Below are 21,871 nucleotides of genomic sequence, written 5' to 3'. Positions count from 1 at the left end.
TCAGGGGTGATGCTGGAGAATTGCAAATGTAACACCCTTGTTCACAAAAAGGGTGTAAAGATAAGCCCAGCAACTACAGGCCAGTCAGTTTAACTTCAGTGGTGGGGAAACTTGTGTCACTTGGACAAATGCAAGTTAATTAAGGAAAGCCAGCAGGGATTTAAGGGAAAATCATGTTTAACTAACTTGCTCGTGTTTTTTTAAATTGAGGTAACAGAGGTAATTGAGGTTGGTGAGGGTAATACTATTGATGTGGTGTACATGGACCTCCAAAAGGCATTTGAAAAGTGCCACATAACAGGCTTGTCAGCAAAGTTAGGCCCCATGGAATAAAAGGCACAGTAGCAACATGGATACAAAATTGGCTGAGTGACAGGAAACAGAGTAGCGGTTAATGGTTGTTTTTCGGACTGGAGGAAGGTTTATAGTAGAGGCCCCCAGGGGTCAGCTTAGGACTCCCGTTCTTCCTGATGTATATTAATTACCTAGACCTTTGTGTTCGCCAGAGCTGGCGGGCAGCCATAAAGACAGGGCTAAATTGTGGCGAGTCGAAGAGACTTAGTAGTTGGCAGGAAAAAAGACAGAGGCGCAAGGGGAGAGCCAACTGTGCAACAGCCCCGACAAACAAATTTTATCTGTAGCACCTGTGGAAGAGCCTGTCACTCTAGAATTGGCCTTTATAGCCACTCCAGGCGCTGCTTCACAAACCGCTGACCACCTCCAGGCGCGTATCCATGGTCTCTCGAGATAAGGAGGCCCAAAAGAAAGAAGACCTTTGTGTACACTGTACAATTTCAAAATCTGCGGACTAGACAAAACTTGGAAGTCTTGTGAACAGAGGAAGAGGATATAGTGTAGAACTTCAGGAGGACACAGACAGGCTGCTGGAATGGGCAGACAAGTGGCAGATGAAATTTAATGCAGAGAAGCGTGAAGTGATTCATTGTTAGAAAGAACGTGGAGAGACAATACAAACTCAAGGGTATAATTCTAAAAGGGGGCGCAGGTGCAGAGGGACCTGGGTGTATATGTGCATAAATCATTGAAGGTGGCAGGACAGGTTGAGCAGTTGATAAAGTACACAATATCCTCGGCTTTATCAATAGGGGCAGAGAGTACAAAAGCAAGGAAGTTATGTTAAATTTGTGTAAAAAAAAAAAAACTGGTTTGGCCTCAACTTGAGTGCTGCATCCAGTTCTGGGCACCACACTTTAGGAAGGATGTGAAGGCATTAGAGCAGGCGCATAAAAGAGTCATGAGAATGGTTCCAGGGATGAGGAACTTCAGTTACATGGATAGATTGGAGAAGTTGGGACTATTTTCCTTGGAGAAAAGAAGTTTGGGAGGAGATTTGATGCAAAATCAGGAGGGGTCTGGACAGAGAAGATAGCAAGAAACTGTTCCCATTGGGGGAAGGATCAAGAACGAGAAGGCACAGATTTAAGGTAACTGACAAAACAGGCAATGGAAACATGAGGAAAAACTTTTTCACACAGCGAGTGGTTAGGATCTAGAATGCACTGCCTGAGAGTGCGGCAGAGGCAGGTTCAATTGAGGCATTCAAGAGTGAATTGATCATCTGAAAAGGAAGAATGTGCAAGGCTACAGCGAGTGACACTAGGTGAACTGCTCCTTCAAAGAGCCAGCACAGACATTACGGGACCGAATGGCAGCCCCCTGTGCTGCATTCATTCCATGAACTCCTTCAATCTGGTTTCCACCCATTATAGCAACAAAAACAGTCCTAAACAAATTCACAAAAGGAATATGACTGTGAGCATGGCGCATTTTCTTTGCAGTTTTTGACAAAGCCAATCACACCATCCTTCTCCAAACCCCCTGCTCCATTGTCCAGCTCGGTGGGACTGTCCTTGCTCATCTCCACTCTTTCCTATAATAGTATAGGAAGCATCTGTACCAACGGCCCCAGATATGGGGTTGAAAGCCTAGATTGTAGTCCCATAGGATGCCAAGATTGCTACGTATCTGGTTCAGCCTGAAACAGTGACTGGGGAAGGGAATGGAATCAGTGGCCACAGGGGCAGTGTTTGTGATGGGGCCAAAGTGATGACTTCAGTCCTCCCACTGTTTAGCTGGAAGAAATGCAATTCATTCCAATCTGGAGAGTGAGCAAGCAGTCTAACAAAAGAGGCAATGGAGGTCTCAAGGGAGTTGGAAGAAATATAGACCTGGGTTTTATTGCTGCCTGTCTACAGATGATGTTGCCAAGGTGCAAAATGCAGATGCGGAGGAAGCCAATGAACAGCTCTTGCTCATATGCTTTATTAACCTGTCCTGCCACCTGCAAAGATTTGCGCATAAGCACCCTCAGATTACACTCTATTTGCACTCCCTTTGAAATTGTACCATTTAGCCTATGTTATCATTAATTGGCAACATTCCAACAGTGCCCTTTCACATACTGGAGGGGGCTAAAGCTCGACTCTTAACACTCACAAATGAACATGGGTATGTGGGATGTGTCCCTACAGGGAACACTCACATGCACTGCACATCAGGCAGGCAGAAACGGTGTCTCTAAACAGATTGATTTGGAGATTCTTAAACATAGTGAGTTTTCCACATGGCCCAGACAGCCAGCAAAACAAAAAAACAGCCCAGGATGGATTAAAGTCAGTATACTGCAATTATGCTGCGATGGCAAGACTGTAAAAGGTGGAAATACAAAAGTGGAGATTAACAGTGCTTACACCCAAATGACCTATCTGATGTGCTATGGTGGCGTCCTACACTGTGTATTTTGGCCCTACATTTGGGTTTCTCAATTAGAAAAACTTGTTATTCCTCAAGCTAACCACAAGGAGGGTTAAAGAGAATAAATTCTCTTTGCAATCTACTGTTGGCTAGCAAACAAGATCAAAATAAAATGCCAGTTTACTATTCAATGGGGAAAGACCACTGTCTAAGGCAGTATCCAGAGGGGCTGGACCCTGTGTAAAACCCCTCAAACTTGACATGGAATATAAATGTATGTTGTAACTATAACCAGTAAAGGCATGTGTAGTGATGCACCTCATGTACTGTGTTGAAAGAAACTAACCTGTATTGCACATTATGTAATGTCAAATTTGAACTGTTGCATAATGTACTTGTACAAGCTTTATGAATAAAGTATATTTTTGGGGAAAATTACATTCTCTGATCATGTTTTTATTTTATATGAAGACAATTGGGGGGTGGGGGGGGTCATTAGTTTTAAAATATTTTTAACATCTATTCAGAATCCATTCTAATTGAAAGTGCCAGCAATTTCCAAGAGGTCATGTGACACTACATTAAAGAGCAACAGAATGTGTTATACTCGCTCCTTTGCATGGTTCAAAGAGGCCTTTTTAATTTGGGCATTATTTACATTGCAAAGATCTTCCAGTGTTTCGTGTAATAGGATTCTGTGGTTTGAGCTGCATGATTAAATGATCCAATACCAGTGTGTGCAACGAAGGAGGTCAAGGCCAAGCAATGAATTCACATGACAGCTTTCAAAACAAACACACATCAACCTGCAGTGCTTTGGAGGCCTTTTGCACATCTCAGAAATGAGAGATTGAGTACATCACACAATATTACCCAATGCACATCATTCTCTGAAATTTAAAAAGAACTGCAATCCTTTGCACGAAGTAGCACAAAGTTCTGCTCGACCGAGTGCTGCGGGACAGTGCTTAACTTGGGAATTTGATAAGTGTGGAAATTCAGTGCAGTGAGGGATGAGGTACTGTTTTGGTTTTTTACAGAACAATCAGTGATCCAAGAGAGGAAGTAGGAGACAGTGAGACCTGAAAGCTGAAGCCCAGAGGCATTAATTAGGGAGGATTTTTAGGCAGGTTTTAAGACTCCTTCCCCCCCCCCACCCTGCCCCGCTAAACTGGGGCAGTAGTTTAAACTGGTACTAGTGAGATACAAGTATAGTATTAAATTTGTAGCTTAGCTAGTTAAACGACTTAATAACTACAAATTATCAGTGATATTTCTAAACTTGAAACCTAGTTACACAAAACACAACAGACAGAGCAGGGCTGTAGCATGCAGGACTTGGTAGACACCAGCATGATTCTTTGCAACCAGATCTGCAGCTTGAGGAACTTCTGCTCGAAGTTGATGAGATGGAGTCAGAGATTCGGACACCGCAATGTATCAGGGAGGGGGAAAAATCACCTGGACATTTTGTTCCAGGCAGCAGTCACACCACTTAGGCTATGTACTTCAGATTTGGTCCATTCTCAAGGGCAGGAGGGCATGACTATGAGTAAAGCAGGTATGGGGATCCAGAAGATAGCAATGGAGGAGCCTCAGCCCTTGCACTTGTCCAATAGGTTTGAGGTTCTTGCAGCTTGTGAGAATAAGAGCAGGGACTGCAGAGAGAATGAGTAAACTGACTACAGCACCATGGAAATTAGAGCCGCATGCAATAAAAGGAACATCTGTAATTATGGGTGAATTTAATCTGCATATAGATGGGGCAAACCAAATTAGTCACAATACCATAGAGGAGGAATTCTTGGAGTGTATACGGGATGGTTTTCTGGACAGATATGTTGAGGAACCAACTTGAGAACAGGCCATCCGAGACTGGGTATTGTGTAATGAGACAGGAATAATTGACAACATAATTGACAAGTGATGCGAGACCCCTTGAGGATGAGCGACCATATGATGATAGAATTCTTCATCAAGATGGAGTGATGTAGTTGATTCTGAGACTAGGGCCCTGAATCTTAATAAAGGAAACTACGAAGGTATGAGGCACGAGTTAGCTAAGAGGGATTGGGAAAAGTTACTTAAAGGGATGACGGTGGATAGGCAATGGCAAACATTTAAAGGGCGCATGGATGAACTGCAGCAATTGTTTATCCCTGCCTGACACAAAAACAAAACGGGAAAGGTAGCCAAACCATGGCTTACAAGGGAAATTAGAGATGGCATTAGATCCAAGGAAGAGGCATACAAATTTGCCAGGAAAAACAGACCCGAGGATTGGGAGCAGTTTAGAATTCAGTAAAGGAGGACCAAGGGATTGATTAAGGGGAAAATAGGAGTGAGAGCGCAAGTTTGTGGGGAACATAAAAACTGACTGTAAAAGTTTTTATAGGTATGTGAAGAGAAAAAGATTGGTGAAGACAAATGTAGGTCCCTTACTGTCAGAAACAGGGGAATTTATTATGGGGAACAAAGAAATGGCTGACCAACTAAATGCATACTTTGGTTCTGTCTTCACAAAGGAGACACAAATATCATACCAGAAATGTTGGGGTACAGAAAGCTTAGTGAGAGGAACTGAAAGAAATCAGTATTAGTAGAGAAATGGTGTTGGGGAAATTGATGGGATTGAAGGTCGATAAATCCCCAAGGCCTGATGGTATGCATCCCAGAGCACTTAAGGAAGTGGCCCTAGAAATAGTGGATGCATTGGTGGTCATCTTCCAAGATTCAATAGACTCTGGAACAGTTCCAACAGATTGGAGTGTAGCTAATGTAACCTCACTATTTAAAAAAGGGAGGTAGAGAGAAAGCAGGGAATCATAGACCAGTCAGCCTGACTCGGTAGTGGGGAAAATTCTACAGTCCATTATCAAAAGATTTTATAGCAGAGCACTTGGAGAACAGTGGTAGAATTGGGCAGAGTCAGCATGGATTTACAAAAGGGAAATCATGCTTGACAAATCTACTAGAATTCTTTGAGGATGTAACTAGTAGAGTTGATGAGGGGGAGCCAGTGGATGTGGTTGATTTGGACTTTCAGAAGGCTTTTGACAAAGTCCCACATAAGAGATTAACATGTAAAATTAAAACGCATGGGATTGGGGGGTAGTGTATTGCGATGGATAGAAAACTGGTTAGCAGACAGGAAACAACGGGTAGGGATAAATGGGTCTTTTTCCAAATGGCAGGCAGTGACTAGTGGGGTACCACAGGGATCGGTGCTAGAACCCCAGCTATTCACAATATATATTAATGATTTAGATGAGGGAACCAAATGTAATATCTCCAAATTTGCAGGTGACACAAAACTGGGTGGGAGGGCGAGTTGTGAGGAGGATGCAGAGAGACTTCAGGGTGATTTGGACAAATTGAGTAAGTCAGCTAATGCATGGCAGATGCAGTATAATTTGGATAAATGTGAGCTTATCCACTTTGGCAGCAAAAACAGGAAGGCAGATTATCTGAACAGCTATAAACAGAGGGGAATATGCAGCGAGACCTAGGTGTTCTCGTACACAGTCGCTGAAGGTAAGCATGCAGGTGCAACAGGTGGTAAAAAAGGCAAATGGTATGTTGGCCTTCACAGCGAGAGGGATGTCTTGCTGCAATTATACAGGGCCTTGGTGAGACCACACCTGGAATATTGTGTGCAGTTTTGGTCTCCTTATCTGAGGAAGGAGGTTCCTGCTATAGAGGGAGTGCAGCGAAGGTTTACCAGACGGATTCCTGGGATGGTGGGTCTGACGTATGAGGAGAGATTGAGTCGGTTAGGATTATATTTGCTGGAGTTCAGAAGAGTGATGGGGGGCGGGGGGGGGGGATCTCCTGGAAACCTATAAAATTCTAAAAGGATTTGACAGGGTGGATGCAGGAAGGATGTTCCCGATGGTGGGGGAGTCCAGAACCAGGGGTCATAGTCTAAGGATACGGGGTAAACCTTTCAGGATTGAGATGAGGAGAAATTTCTTCACCCAGAGTGGTGAGCCTGTGGAATTCGCTACCACAGAAAGCAGTTCAGGCCAAAACATTGTATGTTTTCAAGGAGTTAGATATAGCTCTTGGGTCTAAAGGGACCAAAGGGTATGGGGCGATAGCCGGAACAGGCTACTGAGTTGGATGATCAGCCGTGATCATAATGAATGGCTGAGCAGGCTCGAAGGGCCGAATGGCCTACTCCTGCTCCTATTTTCTATGTTTCTATAGTGCAGGAGACCATTCAAGTGGGGGGGGGGGGGGGGGAAAAGGAAGAAAGGAGAGTAAAAAAGGAATGTGGTAGTAGCAGGTGACAGCATAGTTAGAGGGATAGATACTGTTCTCTGCAGCCGAGAGCACTAGTCCCAAAGGCAGTGTTGCCTGCCTGGTTCCAGGGTTGACGACATCTCTTAGGGGCTGGACAGGAATTTGGAGTGGGAGCGGAAGGATCCAGTTGTCGTGCTGCAAGTGGGTACCAACAACATAGGTAGGACTAAGAAAGAGTTCCTGCTGAGTGAGTATGAGCAGCTCAGAGCTAAATTAAAAAACAGAACCGCAAAGATAATTTTTGGATTACTACCTCAGCCACGAGCAAATTGGCAAAGGGTAAAGAAGATCAGAGAGTTGAAAGCGTGGCCCAAAGATTGGTGTGGGAGAAATGGGTTTCGATTCACAGGGCACTGGCACCAGTACTGGGCAAAGAGGGAGCTGTACCGTTGGGACAGCCTGCACCTGAACCATGCTGCGACCAGTGCCCTGGCGAATCATATAAATAGGGCTGTAGAGAGGACTTGAAACTAAATAATTGGGGGGGGCGTGGAATTTAGAAAGTTCAGAAAAAGGCAATAATGCAAGCCAGCGATATGGGTAATGATAACCAGAGTGTGACAGGAAGGGGCAGAGCATACAAACAAAGAAGAGTGCATCAGCAAATAAGGCCAAAGTAGGGAAAAACGGTAAAAAGACAGGCTCTTTAATCATGAATGCACGCAGCATTCATAACAAGTTGGATTTGTGACCATTTATTTCTATTTGTGCGATGATAGCCATTACAGAGACATGGCTGCAAGGTGACCAATGCCAAGAACTAAATATTCAAGGGTATTTGACATTTCAGAAGGATAGGAAGAATGAAAACTGAGGTGAGGTAGCTCCGTTAATACAGGATGAGATCAGTACAGTAGTGAGAAATGATCTGGGCTAGGAAGATCAAGATGTAGAATCAGTTTGGGTGGAGATGAGAAATAGCAAAGGAAAGTGGTCACTGATGGGAGTAGTTTATAGGCACCAAAACATATCTACACTGTAGGACAGTGTATAAATCAAGAAATAATGGGGGCTTGCAAGAAAAGTTCAGCAATAAGAGCGGGCAATTTTAATCATCATATAAATTGGATTAATCAAATTGGCAAAGGGAGCCTGGAGGATGAAGTCAGAGGGTATTAGGGCCAGTTTCTTAGAACAATACATTATAGGACCAACCTGGGAGCAGGCTATTTTAGACTTGGTAATGGTGTAATGAGACAGGATTAATGATCTCATAGTAAATGATCCTCTTGGGAAGAGCGATTATAACATGAAGAATTTCATATTTAGTTTGAGTGTGAGAAATTTTGATCGGAAACAAATGTCTTAATCTTAAATAAAGGCAATTACAAAGATATAAAGACAGAAGACTAAAGTGGACTGGGAAAAAAAAAATTTAAAAGACAAGACAGCAGAGAAGCAGTGGCAGACATTTAAGGAGATATTTCATAACTCTCAACCAAGAGATATTCCATTGAGAAGGAAAGACTCTACGAGAAGGATGCACCATTCAGGGTTAACTAAAGGATCTTAACGACAGTATCAAACAAAGAAAAAGGCATACAATGCTGCAAAGATTAGTGGTAGGCCAGAAGACTGGGAACATTTTTAGAAACTAGAGGATGACTATAAAACTAATGAAGAACGAGAAATTAGAGTATGAGAGTAAACTGGCAAGAAATATAAAAAGACAGTAAAAGCTTCTACAAATATAGAAAAAGGATGAGAGTAGCTAAAGTTAGTGTTGGCCCTTAGAGGATGATACTGGGGAAATTAATGGGAAACAAGTAAATGGCAGAGACTGTAAACAAGTATTTTGTATCTGTCTTCACAGTAGAAGACACAAAAAGCATCCCAAGAATAGCAGAAAATCAAGAGGCAAAAAAGAGGGAGGAACTATCACTAACAATCACTAGAGACAAAGTACTAGGGAAAACTAATTGGACTAAAAGCCATTAAGTCCCCTGAAACTGATGGCCTGCATCCTAAAGTCTTAAAAGAAGTGGCTGCAGAGATAGTGGATATATTGATTAGGGAATTTTGCAAAATTCCCTAGATTCTGGAAAGGTCCCAGTGGATTGGAAAACTGTAAATGTAAAACCTCTATTCAAGAAAGCAGGGGTGGGGCTGGGGGGGGGGGGGGGGGGGGGGGGAAAGAGAGAAAGAGGGGGAGGTGACAGAAAGCAAGAAACGATAGGTCAGTTAGCCTAACATCTATCACTGGGAAAATGCTAGAATCCATTATTAAGGTAGTAGCAGGACATTTAGAAAATCATAACGCAATCAGGCAGAATCAACAAGGTTTTATGAAATGGAAATAGCGTTTGACAAATTTATGAGAGTTCTTTGAGGATGTAACAAGCAGGATGGATAAAGGGGAACCAGTAGATGTAGTGTATTTGGATTCCCAAAAGGCATTAAAAAAGGTACCACATAAAAAGGTCACTACACGAGATAAGAACTCATGGTTTTGGGGGCAATATATTAGCATGGATAGAGGATCGGCTAACTAACAGGAAACAGGGGGTCAGGATAAATGGACATTTTCAGTATTGTAGCCAAATTTACCAACAATACCAAAATAGTTAGGAAAGCAAGTTGTGAGGAAGACACAAAGTGTCTGCAAAGAAATATAGATAGGTTAAGTGAGTGGGCAAAATTTGGCAGATGTATAATGTGGGGAAAATGTGAGGTTGTCCACTTTGGCAGGAAGAATAGAAAAGCAGATTTACATGGAGAGACTACAGAATGCTGCGGTACAGAGGCATCTGGGTGTTTATTTATTTAGAGATACAGCACTGAAACAGGCCCTACGGCCCACCGAGTCTGTGCCGACCAACAACCACCTATTTATACTAATCCTACATTAATCCCATATTCCCTACCACATCCCCACCACCTACCTACACTGGGGGCAATTTACAATGGCCAATTTACCTATCAACCTGCAAGTCTTTGGCTGTGGGAGGAAACCAGAGCACCCGGCGGAAACCCACGCGGTCACAGGGAGAACTTGCAAACTCCGCACAGGCAGTACCCAGAACTGAACCTGGGGCGCTGGAGCGGTGAGGCTGCGGTGCTAACTACTGCGTCACTGTTCTTGTATATGAACCACAAAAAGGTTAGTGTGCAGGTACAGCAAGTAATTAGGAAGGCAAATGGAATGCTGGCATTTATTGTAAGGGGGATGGAGTATAAAAGTAGGGAAATCTTGCTATAAATGGATTCTAGCATTTTCCCAATGGTTAGGCTAACTGGCCTACAGTTTCCTGCTTTGTCACCTACTCTCTTTCTTTCTCCCTTCCCCCCACCCCACTTTCTTGAATAGAGGTTTTACATTTGCAGTTTTCCAAATTCGCTGGGATCTTTCCAGAATCTAGGGAATTTTGCAAGCTTACAACCAATGCACCCACTATCTCTGCAGACTAGGTGAGATGGCACCTGGAGTACTGCAGAGAGTTTTGGTCTCCTTACTTAAGGAGGGATATACTTGCATTGGAAGCAGTTTAGAGACGATTCACTAGGCTGATTCCTGGGATGAAGTGGCTGCCTTATGAGGAAAGATTGAGCTGAAATTCATTGGAGTTTATAAGAATGAGAAGTGATCTTATTGAAACACAAGATTCTAAGCAGGTTCTGAGAGGAGGATTCCCTTCATGAGGGAATCTAGAACTAAAGAGCAGAGTTTCAAAATAAGGAGTCTCCATTTTAAGACAGAGATGAGGAGGAATTTCTTCTCTCAGAGGGTCATTAACCTTTGGAGTTCTCTTCCCCAGAGAGCAGTGGAGGTTGGATCATTGAATATATTGAAGGCCGAGTTGGACAAATTTTTGATCTACATGGGATTCAGGGGTTATGGTGGGGGGGGGGGGGGGCGGTGGAGAAAGAGGAGCAGGCAGGAAAGTGGAGTTAAGGCCACAATTAGATCACACATGATCATACTGAATCGCAGAACAGGCTCAAGGGGCTAAATGGACTACTCCTGCTCCTATTTCTTATGTTCTTACAAACAGCCAGGAGGTGGAACGTAGGAATCCAGTGTCAGGAATTCAAATCTGTCAGGGCAGACTGAGTGGAGCTGTCTTGAACACACGATGCTCTCCCACCAGGAATATTTTTGTACATGTACATATTTAAGTATCAGCAGAACCATACAAGATATGAAAGATGGGCCACTGCATAGACGAGACTGTGACGGCAATGGGAGCAAGGGAAGAAAGAAAGAAAAAGAGATACACATTTGACTTGGAGTCCCTCAGTGGTTGAACACAAACTGTACCCCAATTACATGACCCCTGATACACAATAACTCAACAAGATAGAAAATACTGCTCTTTCATGTGGGTGAACCTGCAATGCAAAGAAAGGGTAATATGTTTCAGGTGGATACCTTTAATCAGTGCCTTACTATAAATCTCCATCATTTACAGAGCTTTTTATATTACCCAAATCAAGTGAATATACCGCTTCAAGGTCAGGCTGCAACCAACTTAAAACAGATCACACCTAACCTTGAAAATTCATTATATACATGTCATCAGGGTGCATTCTGCTCAGCAACACATTTTTCATTCTTGAACTAGAACATTCAATACAAAAATTCAGCATGTCACACTACTACCAAAGTATCTGAAGCAGCAATAATGTGTAATATTACTGCATCAGGAATAGCTTATACCATAACCCTTAAAATACCAATTTTATGCTTTATAATGGACGAGGATTCACAATAGCTCAGTTGACAAAAACAAATCCCAGGTTTGATCCCCAATCTGTGCTGGCTGAGATTACAACTGGGTAGCAATAAAAGACTGGATTAAAAAAATCAGCAAGATTTTTTTTTTTTTAAACTTCCTTTTTTAAAACAATGGCCATTTCCAGTTTTATTTGTACTGAAACACTGCATTAGCCTGCTTACAGGAATAGATACCATGGTATGATAAAATTGTTTTTTAAAAAAAAAAACTGTGCTGTAAATCATCCACTTCCCATACACCAGAATGGGCTCACTACTGCAGCTCACATAAAATATTCTGATCTTCAGCATGGTGCTCTTGCCAGAAAATCTGCAAGGTAACCAGATACCCAGAGACTTGGCTGCAATCAGTGCATAGCAAATCTGGCCTGGAATGAACTGCTGTGGGTCATGGATATACCAGGACTGTTAACTTGCTATTAATTGGCCCAAGCCATTCTGTTTAGTCCACACCCTTTCTCCACACTACATCCTTTCTCATACTGTCCCTCATTCATCTCTGGATTACTGTAGGCTCCTGCCTCTATTCCACCACGAGGAGAAGCAGCATTTACATTACTAAATAAATCAATCAAAGCTGCTGTGTAGATCACATTTAAAATTAGAGTGAAAGCTCAATTATTTAGATCCCAATTAATGGTCAGCCTGATTAGCTGCCAGAATTTTCACGGGACAAGTTTGCTCAGAACCGTCAAATGGCAATATTACTCATATGTATCGTACTTGCCTTCATTCCAGCGACTGGGTACTTCTGTATCATCCATCCAAACCAAAAATTGAGATTCTTGACCATATGCTAATTCTCATTATACACCAGCAGTTAAAGGACATTCCACCATTCTTCAAACTAGTTTCACAAGTACATACAATTTCTGGGCCCTGACAAGCTGAACCCATTTTTCAATTTAGGAAAAGTTGCTATAACTTGGATTTCTTTGCCATAAATTATCTTAATTTTTAGTACCTTGCTAAAGTTTTAATACTACGCTATACAGAAAACAAAGAGCTTACATTTATTATAGCACCTTATCACATCTGAGGACATACCAAGCATTTCACCGTGAAGAGGACCCAGAAACTGCAAGCACCCATAAACACTAATGATCCATTACTCTGTATTTTATGGATGTTTGAGGAAGGATGGTTGGATAGAATAAAAGCCCATTTTCAAGTGGTGCCACAAGATCTTTAACATCCACTTGAGAGGAAAATGAAAGCTCTACTACCCAAAACAATAAAACACTCCAACACAGAATATCAGCAGCAAAACTTCTCTCACCATTTCTGCTGCATACAAATCTCTCTCCCAAATACCTGGAATACTGCCTCTTATATTTTACAAGTTTAATGCAGGACATTTGCTAAACCAATGTTTTCTTTTCTTTTGGGCCTCCTTATCTCGAGAGACAATGGATACGCGCCTGGAGGTGGTCAGTGGTTTGTGCAGCAGCGCCTGGAGTGGCTATAAAGGCCAATTCCAGAGTGACAGGCTCTTCCACAGGTGCTGCAGAGAAATTTGTTTGTCGGGGCTGTTGCACAGTTGGCTCTCCCCTTGCGCCTCTGTCTTTTTTCCTGCCAACTACTAAGTCTCTTCGACTCGCCACAATTTAGCCCTGTCTTTATGGCTGCCCGCCAGCTCTGGTGAATGCTGGCAACTGACTCCCACGACTTGTGATCAATGTCACACGATTTCATGTCGCATTTGCAGATGTCTTTAAAGCGGAGACATGGATGGCCGGTGGGTCTGATACCAGTGGCGAGCTCGCTGTACAATGTGTCTTTGGGGATCCTGCCATCTTCCATGCGGCTCACATGGCCAAGCCATCTCAAGCGCCGCTGACTCAGTAGTGTGTATAAGCTGGGGGTGTTGGCCGCTTCAAGGACTTCTGTGTTGGAGATATAGTCCTGCCACCTGATGCCAAGTATTCTCCGAAGGCAGCGAAGATGGAATGAATTGAGACGTCGCTCTTGGCTGGCATACGTTGTCCAGGCCTCGCTGCCGTAGAGCAAGGTACTGAGGACACAGGCCTGATACACTCGGACTTTTGTGTTCCATGTCAGTGCGCCATTTTCCCACACTCTCTTGGCCAGTCTGGACATAGCAGTGGAAGCCTTACCCATGCGCTTGTTGATTTCTGCATCTAGAGACAGGTCACTGGTGATAGTTGAGCCTAGGTAGGTGAACTCTTGAACCACTTCCAGAGCGTGGTCGCCAATATTGATGGATGGAGCATTTCTGACATCCTGCCCCATGATGTTATTTGGCCTAACCATCAGCCTCAAGAAAACTCATACTACTGTATGAATTAGGCCACAGGAAATCTAAAACTTGCCAAATGCTACCCCAAATTATAATTCTCCCATAGCTATCTGTTTCCAACTGCTGGAATCAAATTTCTAAGATACCTGTCTTTGAACATAGAACAGTACAGCACAGTACAGGCCCTTCGGCCCACGATGTTGTGCCGACCCTTTAACCTACTCTAAGATCAAACTACCTACATACCCTTCATTCTACTATCATCCATGTACCTATCCAAGAGTCGCTTAAATGTCCCTATAGAACATATTTAATGCAAAATTAAATATTAAATTGCTACTGGAATCTCCAGCTGCTCTCTTACGGTATCTCACTCAATGCAGAGAAACATAGAAAATAGGAGGAGTAGGCCATTCGGCCCTTCAAGCCTGCTCAGCCATTCATTATGAACATGGCTGATCATCCAACTCAGTAGCCTGTTCCGGCTTTCGCCCCATACCCTTTGATCCCTTTAGACCCAAGAGCTATATCTAACTCCTTCTTGAAAACATACAATGTTTTGGCCTCAACTGCTTTCTGTGGTAGCAAATTCCACAGGCTCACCATTCTCCGGGTGAAGAAATTTCTCCTCATCCCAGTCCTGAAAGGTTTACCCCGTATCCTTACACTATGGCCCCTGGTTCTGGACTCCCCAACCATCGGGAACATCCTTCCTGCATCTACCCTGTCAAATCCTGTTAGAATTTTATAGGTTTCCAGGAGATCCCCCCTCATTCTTCTGAACTCCAGCAAATACAATCCTAACCGACTCAATCTCTCCTCATACGTCAGACCCGCCATCCCAGGAATCAGTCTGGGAAACCTTCGCTGCACTCCCTCTATAGCAAGAACCTCCTTCCTCAGATAAGGAGACCAAAACTGCACACAATATTCCAGGTGCAGTCTCACCAAGGCCCTGTATAATTGCAGCAAGACATCCCTGCTCCTGTACTTGAATCCTCTCACTATGAAGGCCAACATACCATTTGCGTTTTTTTACCACCTGTGCACCTGTATGCTTACCTTCAGCGACTGTGTACGAGAACACCCAGGTCTCACTGCATATTCCCCTCTCTCAGTGTATCGCCGTTCAGATAATAATCTGTCTTTCTGCTTTTCTACCAAAGTGGATAACCTCACATTGATCCACATTATACTGCATCTGCCATGCAGTAGCCCACTCACTCAACTTGTCCAAATCACCCTGAAGCCTCTCTGCATCCTCCTCACAACTCACCCTCCTGCCCAGTTTTGTGTCATCTGCAAATTTGGAGGTATTACATTTAGTTCCCTCATCTAAATCATTAATGTAGATTGCGAATAGCTGGGGTTCTAGCACCGATCACTGTGGTACCCCACTAGTCACTGCCTGCCATTTGGAAAAAGACCCATTTATCCCTACCCTTTGTTTCCTGTCCGCCAACCAATTTTCTATCCATCGCAATACACTATCCCCAATCCCATGCACTTTAATTTTACACGCTAATCTCTTATGTGGGACTTTGTCGAAAGCCTTCTGAAAGTCCAAATAAACCACATCCACTGGCGCCCCCTCATCAACTCTACTAGTTACATCCTCAAAGAATTCTAGTAGATTTGTCAAGCATGATTTCCCTTTCATAAATCCATGCTGACTCTGCCCAATTCTACCACTGTTCTCCAAGTGCTCTGCTATAAAATCTTTGATAATGGACTGTAGAATTTTCCCCACTACTGACATCAGGCTGACTGGTCTATGATTCCCTGCTTTCTCTCTACCTCCCTTTCTAAATAGTGGGGTTGCATTAGCTACCCTCCAATCTGTTGAAACTGTTCCAGAGTCTATAGAATCTTGGAAGATGACCACCAATGCATCCACTATTTCTAGGGCCACTTCCTTAAGTACTCTGGGATGCATACCATCAGGCCTTGGAGATTTATCGGCCTTCAATCCCATCAATTTCCCCAATACCATTTCTCTACTAATACTGATTTCTTTCAGTTCCTCTCTCTCACTAAGCCCTGTGTTCTCCAACATTTCTGGTATGATATTTGTGTCCTCCTTTGTGAAGACAGAACCAAAGTATGCATTTAGCTGGTCAGCCATTTCTTTATTCCCCATAATAAATTCCCCTGTTTCTGACTGAAAATATTGAAAGAAAAAAAAATATTCAAGTCCCACCCCATTTCAGCACTGGTGGTGTCGGCTTGTCTCAAATGGGAACTCTTCTTCCTACACCTGCCTAGTCATTTTAATTGTGCGCTCAAGTTCTATACCAAAACTTGCTGCAGAATAAATTCAGTTTGAAACTCCAGTGCTGCATTGTCAGAAGTGCAATCCTAAAGATGAGACATTAAACCAAGGTCCAAACTGCTGGCTCAAATCGATATTTAAGTTCCACTAGCATCATTTGAAGAGGAGCTCTCTATGGGAGTCAGTAGCACAGTGATATCACTGAAGTAATCCAGAGGCCCAGATTAATTCTCTAGGGACATGGGTTCAAATCCTGCCATGGTAGAAGGTGAAATCTGAATTCAATTAATAAATCTGGAATTTAAAAAAGCTCGTCTAATGATGACCGATTGCTGTAAAAACCCACCTGGTTCACGAATGTCCTATAGATCAGAAAATCTGATGTCCATACCTGGTCTGGCCGACATGTGTTTCCAGACTCACAGCAATGTGCTTGACTCTTAAATGCCCTCTGAAATGGCCTCGCAAGCCACTCAGTTCGAAGGCAATTAGGGATGGGCAATAAATACTGGCCTGGCCAGCGACACCCACATCCCATGAACGAATAATTTTTTAAAAATGTTTTCACCAACATTCCTGCTCCAATAAATACAAAAATAAACCAACTAATTGGTCACTCACATCACTGTTATTTGAATTGCCACATTTAAATATGATCATTGCGAATTGTTCCAAGATGTTCCTACACTATAAAGCGCTGTATTATGCAAGTATGTTTTTCTTCTAAATGTCTTTCTAGGACATTATTTGAGAAGTTAATTGCTTTATATCATTTCAACACAATGAAATGCCAGGAACCATTGTTGGTTGCAGAATTTTACAGAAACTTTGGCAGAGCTGGTACACTGTGCCAACTGTTTAGACATCTGAAAATATCAGTCAAGAGTTTCATATTCTGGATTCTTTTGGATAGGTGATATGGCACAGCTTACATGCACAAGAGTAATGCTAACCAAATGAACTCTATATACTTTACAATGTGCTGCAGACAGAGGCCACTTGAGTCGTTCTTGTGCTTCTTAGTAGCGATCTGAAAAGCAACAGCATAGTCTGGGAACAGGATGTGGGCCTGTACACAATAGCTGGGTAATGGTTAAATAATTTTTAAAAGGGATCCACATCAGATAAAGTACAAATCACTGGCAAAAAGTGACAGATTTCAGCTACTCACAGATAATTGCAATGATACAAAACTGCAACTGCATTCCTAGCTCAGCAAAAGATGTGCTCATCTCTGCACCCAAAGTCAAATTCTACACAATATACAAACCAAGGTCAGCATTAATCTAAATTCAGGAGACAGTATTAACTTACAGCAGGTTTTGTGCAGGACTTTCTTTTAAAATAAAGTAACAGACAGCACCTCACAGCTGTTTACATTCCACATGAGGAAACATATTGCCACATTTAGAGTCCACCCCTGCCCAGTAGGGCAGGTTTCAAAAATTAGGACTAAACAGCATTACAAAAATCAGGAACAATACATATGAAAAAGTTCTATTATATATCAATTATCTAATTATCAATCTTAGACTCACTATAGGGCAGTAATCTGTGTTCTTATTGTAAATTATATGTATCCATTTTAATAAAGAGTTTACAAGGACTGCTTTTCCTGTTTGTAGATTAGTGTAGCCAATCTTTCAGTGATGACAAATAACATTGTTACACACAAGAATCCAGGCACACTCATAACTGACTAAGAACACAGAAGGTGCAACAGTCCCTGTAAACTGAGTTGAAAACTCACTCATTCACCTTATACTGTAAATTATGTGCCAAACTGGTGCTAGTTTGAAGTAAACTTGCTCCATTATGCCAGTGTCTATAAAGCCTATCATCCATGCAAACTAACAGTTAGCATGAATGAACATCCAGCTTTCCAATTACTATTACCAAATATTTCACCCTCAAAACATATAACACACTTCGGAGAATGTCAATAAATCAATACTGATATACTAAAAGCGAGCAGTAATCAGTGGGAAAAATCAGTTACATCTAACATTACTGCCCAATGGTGTTGAAAAAAAACCCATTCAGCAACAAGCAAACAATATTTCATACAATTTGCCTAAAATTCCACTAATCTCGGTCAACAGAGAAAGCAAAACCCATTAAGAAGCGCCACTCGTGTATGATGGAGATAACTGGGTCCTTGCTATTCAGCACCCGAGAAAGACACGGAGCAGGAATATGTCCCAATTTTCTTTACTGAAACAGAGATGTCCAAAGGTGGGACACGTTTTCCAGAAAATCGAATAATTTCATGATACAAATTCCATCAGAGATAACAATTTTGCATTTATTTCGGCAACGCAAATAGTAAGTATCCTTGAAAGCTGAAGTTTTACTCAGATTCGCTGAGCCATACAGACTAGGAAAGGACGGGGATGAGGCTGGGTGAACGGGGTGATGGGGAGGTACAAGGGAAAGGGGATGGAGAAAACCGGGCGAGGGGGAGGAAGTCGGACGAGGTTATGGGATAGGGAGCCCGGACCGGGCCGGGGGACTGGAAGAGGTGCCCCGACCCTTTCGAGGCCTATCGCTCTCCCTGACAACGGCCACAACATTAAACTTCCCATCACCCGCAGGCCTGACACCCACCGCTTGCTTACCTCAGCCTGCTACCAACAAGACACCAGTAAACCCGTTCGAGGAAGTATCCAACCCAACTGCGAACACCACCTCAACGCCTGTGGCAATTATTCCGTTAAACTACCGCGCAACCGACCTTCAATCCTCGCAATGCTCTCCCACTACTCCCATTGGTTAGTCATGCAACCAAGATGTGCCAATCAGGCAGAGTAGTTATTTATTGGATAAATGTGCTGCCAATCAGGCTTAGGAGGCGGTGGCTCAGCCGTAATCATGTTTGCCTGCGCTGGGCACAGATTACAGTCAAGAACCCGAACGCGATTCAAACGAACTGCCGGAAACCGTAATATGTGCAATAGCAGCGCGTCTACTGCGGTACCATAATAACTGAAATTAATCTCTGGTCAAATTACGCAGCGAATGTAGGATAAGAGGCACTGGCGAGCTCGCCACTGGTATCAGACCCACCGGCCGTCCATGTCTCCGCTTTAAAGACGTCTGCAAACGCGACATGAAATCGTGTGACATTGATCACAAGTCGTGGGAGTCAGTTGCCAGCATTCGCCAGAGCTGGCGGGCAGCCATAAAGACAGGGCTAAATTGTGGCGAGTCGAAGAGACTTAGTAGTTGGCAGGAAAAAAGACAGAGGCGCAAGGGGAGAGCCAACTGTGTAACAGCCCCGACAAACAAATTTCTCTGCAGCACCTGTGGAAGAGCCTGTCACTCCAGAATTGGCCTTTATAGCCACTCCAGGCGCTGCTTCACAAACCACTGACCACCTCCAGGCGCCTATCCATTGTCTCTCGAGATAAGGAGGCCCAAAAGAAAAAGAAAGAAGAGACTAGAGAAACAAAAAACAACTAGGGTCTGGCAAAAGGCCTAAATCTTCAACCCAACCTTTCTCATTTCACAGATGCTGCTTGACATGCTGAGTGTTTCCAGAATTTTCTGTCTTTTTTCAGCACAGGAGGCAATGCAAAAACCTATCCTTTTAGGCCTACGCTCCAGCTCTTTCAACTTAGCGTTGCAAAATTTCGCCGTGACATCCAATTCCCTTTTGATAGTTATTATTAAATCTGCAAACACCATTTTTCAGACAGTGCCTTCCAGATCATAACTTGATGTGTAAAAAAAAATTCTAATTTCCTTCCCTGGATGTTTTGTTAATTACCTCTAATCTGTTTTCTCTGGTTACGAGCCCTTCTGGCAGTGGAAACCGTTTCTCCCTATCTACTCTATCCAAACTGAATATAATTTTGAACACCTCTATTAGATCTCCCCTTACTTTGCTCTAAGGAGAACAACCTCAGTTTCTTTAGTTTCTCATCCCTGGCACCATTCCAGTAAATTTCTGCATTCTCTCTAAGGCCTTGACATTGTTCCTAAAGTATGGTGCCCAGAATTGGACACAATACTCCAGCTGGATCCCAACCAGTATTTTATAAAGGTTTAGTATAACTTCCTTGTTTTTGTAGTCCATGCCTCCATTTATAAAGCCAAGGATCCTATGTGCTTTTTTCATAAAGTCTTCCCACCTTCAAAAAGATATGGGTGCATACATTTCAGTTCTCTCTGTCCCCACACCCCCTTTAAAATTGTACCATTTAGGTCATAATGATGAAAACGAAATACTGCGGATGCTGGAAATCTGAAATACAAAAGAGCGTTGGAAATACTCAGCAGATCGGGCAACATGTGAGAGAAGCAGAGTTAACGTTTCAGGTCAGTGACCTTTCATCAGAACCGTTTAGGTCATATTGCCTCTCCTCATTCTTCCTACTAAAATGCATCACTTTACTCCATTAAATTTCATCTGCCAGGTGCCTTCCCATTTCAGCACCATATCTAGGTTTTCTTGAAGTCTGTTACTATCCCCCTCACTGTTTACTACATTTCCAAGTTTTGTGTCATCTTCAATTTTGAAATTTAATGTTTCTATACCTTTAACTTTCTTGTCCTATGGTGGCCAGCCAGTGGTGAGGAGGCTGCAGCTGGGGATCTCTGGGTCAAGCCTATGATTCATCCACTGAGTCTGGGAGAAAAATGTTGTTACAAGTGACAAGACCAACTATGAAAACACCTTTTACATGGGGAAATATGTCTGAACTTGTAATGCCCTTCCCAGAAATTATGGGAATTCAGAAGATTTTGAATGGAAATTCCCAGCTACCTTGGGTGATTGTTTGAATGTGAAATGGTTCTAACCTGAATCCCCTGCGGGGCGGGGAGAGGGGGGGGCGGCAGCAGGTGGAGATATTGAATATCTAGATGTTGGATCGCGTTTATTTGCTACTTTTTTAAAAGCGCATTGTTGGAGTAATGCCATCTGAAGAGTCTCATTCACACCAAAAGTTTAGTGTGAATACAAAACTAATCAACCACCAGGAAGATTTGATAACACCAACCTATCATCCATTGTTGTGGGCCATGTGCTTGTTCTTCAATATGTACTCAACGATTTCCCATGGTGTTGGTCATGGGTGGCCTGGAGCATGGCCATGATGGTCAGTTGTGAGGATGTGGTGGTGTTTAACATAATCTGTTCTCTTTTAAGGACACTGTTTAGTTACTGTGGGCTGAGGAAGTCTAAATAGGCACATCCTGAGGTCTTGTGGGGTAGTGGGTGCACAGGTATTTCAGGGCCAGGAACTACTACAATTTCTTTGGGCCTCCTTATCTCGAGAGACAATGGATACGCGCCTGGAGGTGGTCAGTGGTTTGTGAAGCAGCGCCTGGAGTGGCTATAAAGGCCAATTCCAGAGTGACAGGCTCTTCCACAGGTGCTGCAGAGAAATTTGTTTGTCGGGGCTGTTGCACAGTTGGCTCTCCCCTTGCGCCTCTGTCTTTTTTCCTGCCAACTACTAAGTCTCTTCGACTCGCCACATTTTAGCCCTGTCTTTATGGCTGCCCGCCAGCTCTGGCGAACGCTGGCAACTGACTCCCATGACTTGCGATCAATGTCACAGGATTTCATGTCGCGTTTGCA

The 21,871-nt window shown here is 43.1% G+C and overlaps 1 protein-coding gene across 1 annotated transcript in view; it reads right to left on the bottom strand.

Annotated features, from left to right (window-relative positions):
- Positions 1–19,032, bottom strand: part of cep85 (centrosomal protein 85) — an 84,974-nt gene extending 65,942 nt beyond the window's left edge. Inside the window, exon 1 of the mRNA XM_068011449.1 lies at positions 18,906–19,032. The gene's annotated coding sequence lies outside the window, so the exon portion shown is untranslated. The remainder of the gene's footprint in view (positions 1–18,905) is intronic.
- Between the last annotated feature and the right edge of the window lie 2,839 nt (positions 19,033–21,871).

Source organism: Heterodontus francisci, chromosome 31 (genome assembly GCF_036365525.1).
Source record: "Heterodontus francisci isolate sHetFra1 chromosome 31, sHetFra1.hap1, whole genome shotgun sequence".
NCBI classification, from domain to species: Eukaryota; Metazoa; Chordata; class Chondrichthyes; order Heterodontiformes; family Heterodontidae; genus Heterodontus; species Heterodontus francisci.
The sequence above is the reverse complement of the archived record's forward strand: the minus strand, read 5'-3'. Positions and strand labels throughout refer to the sequence as shown.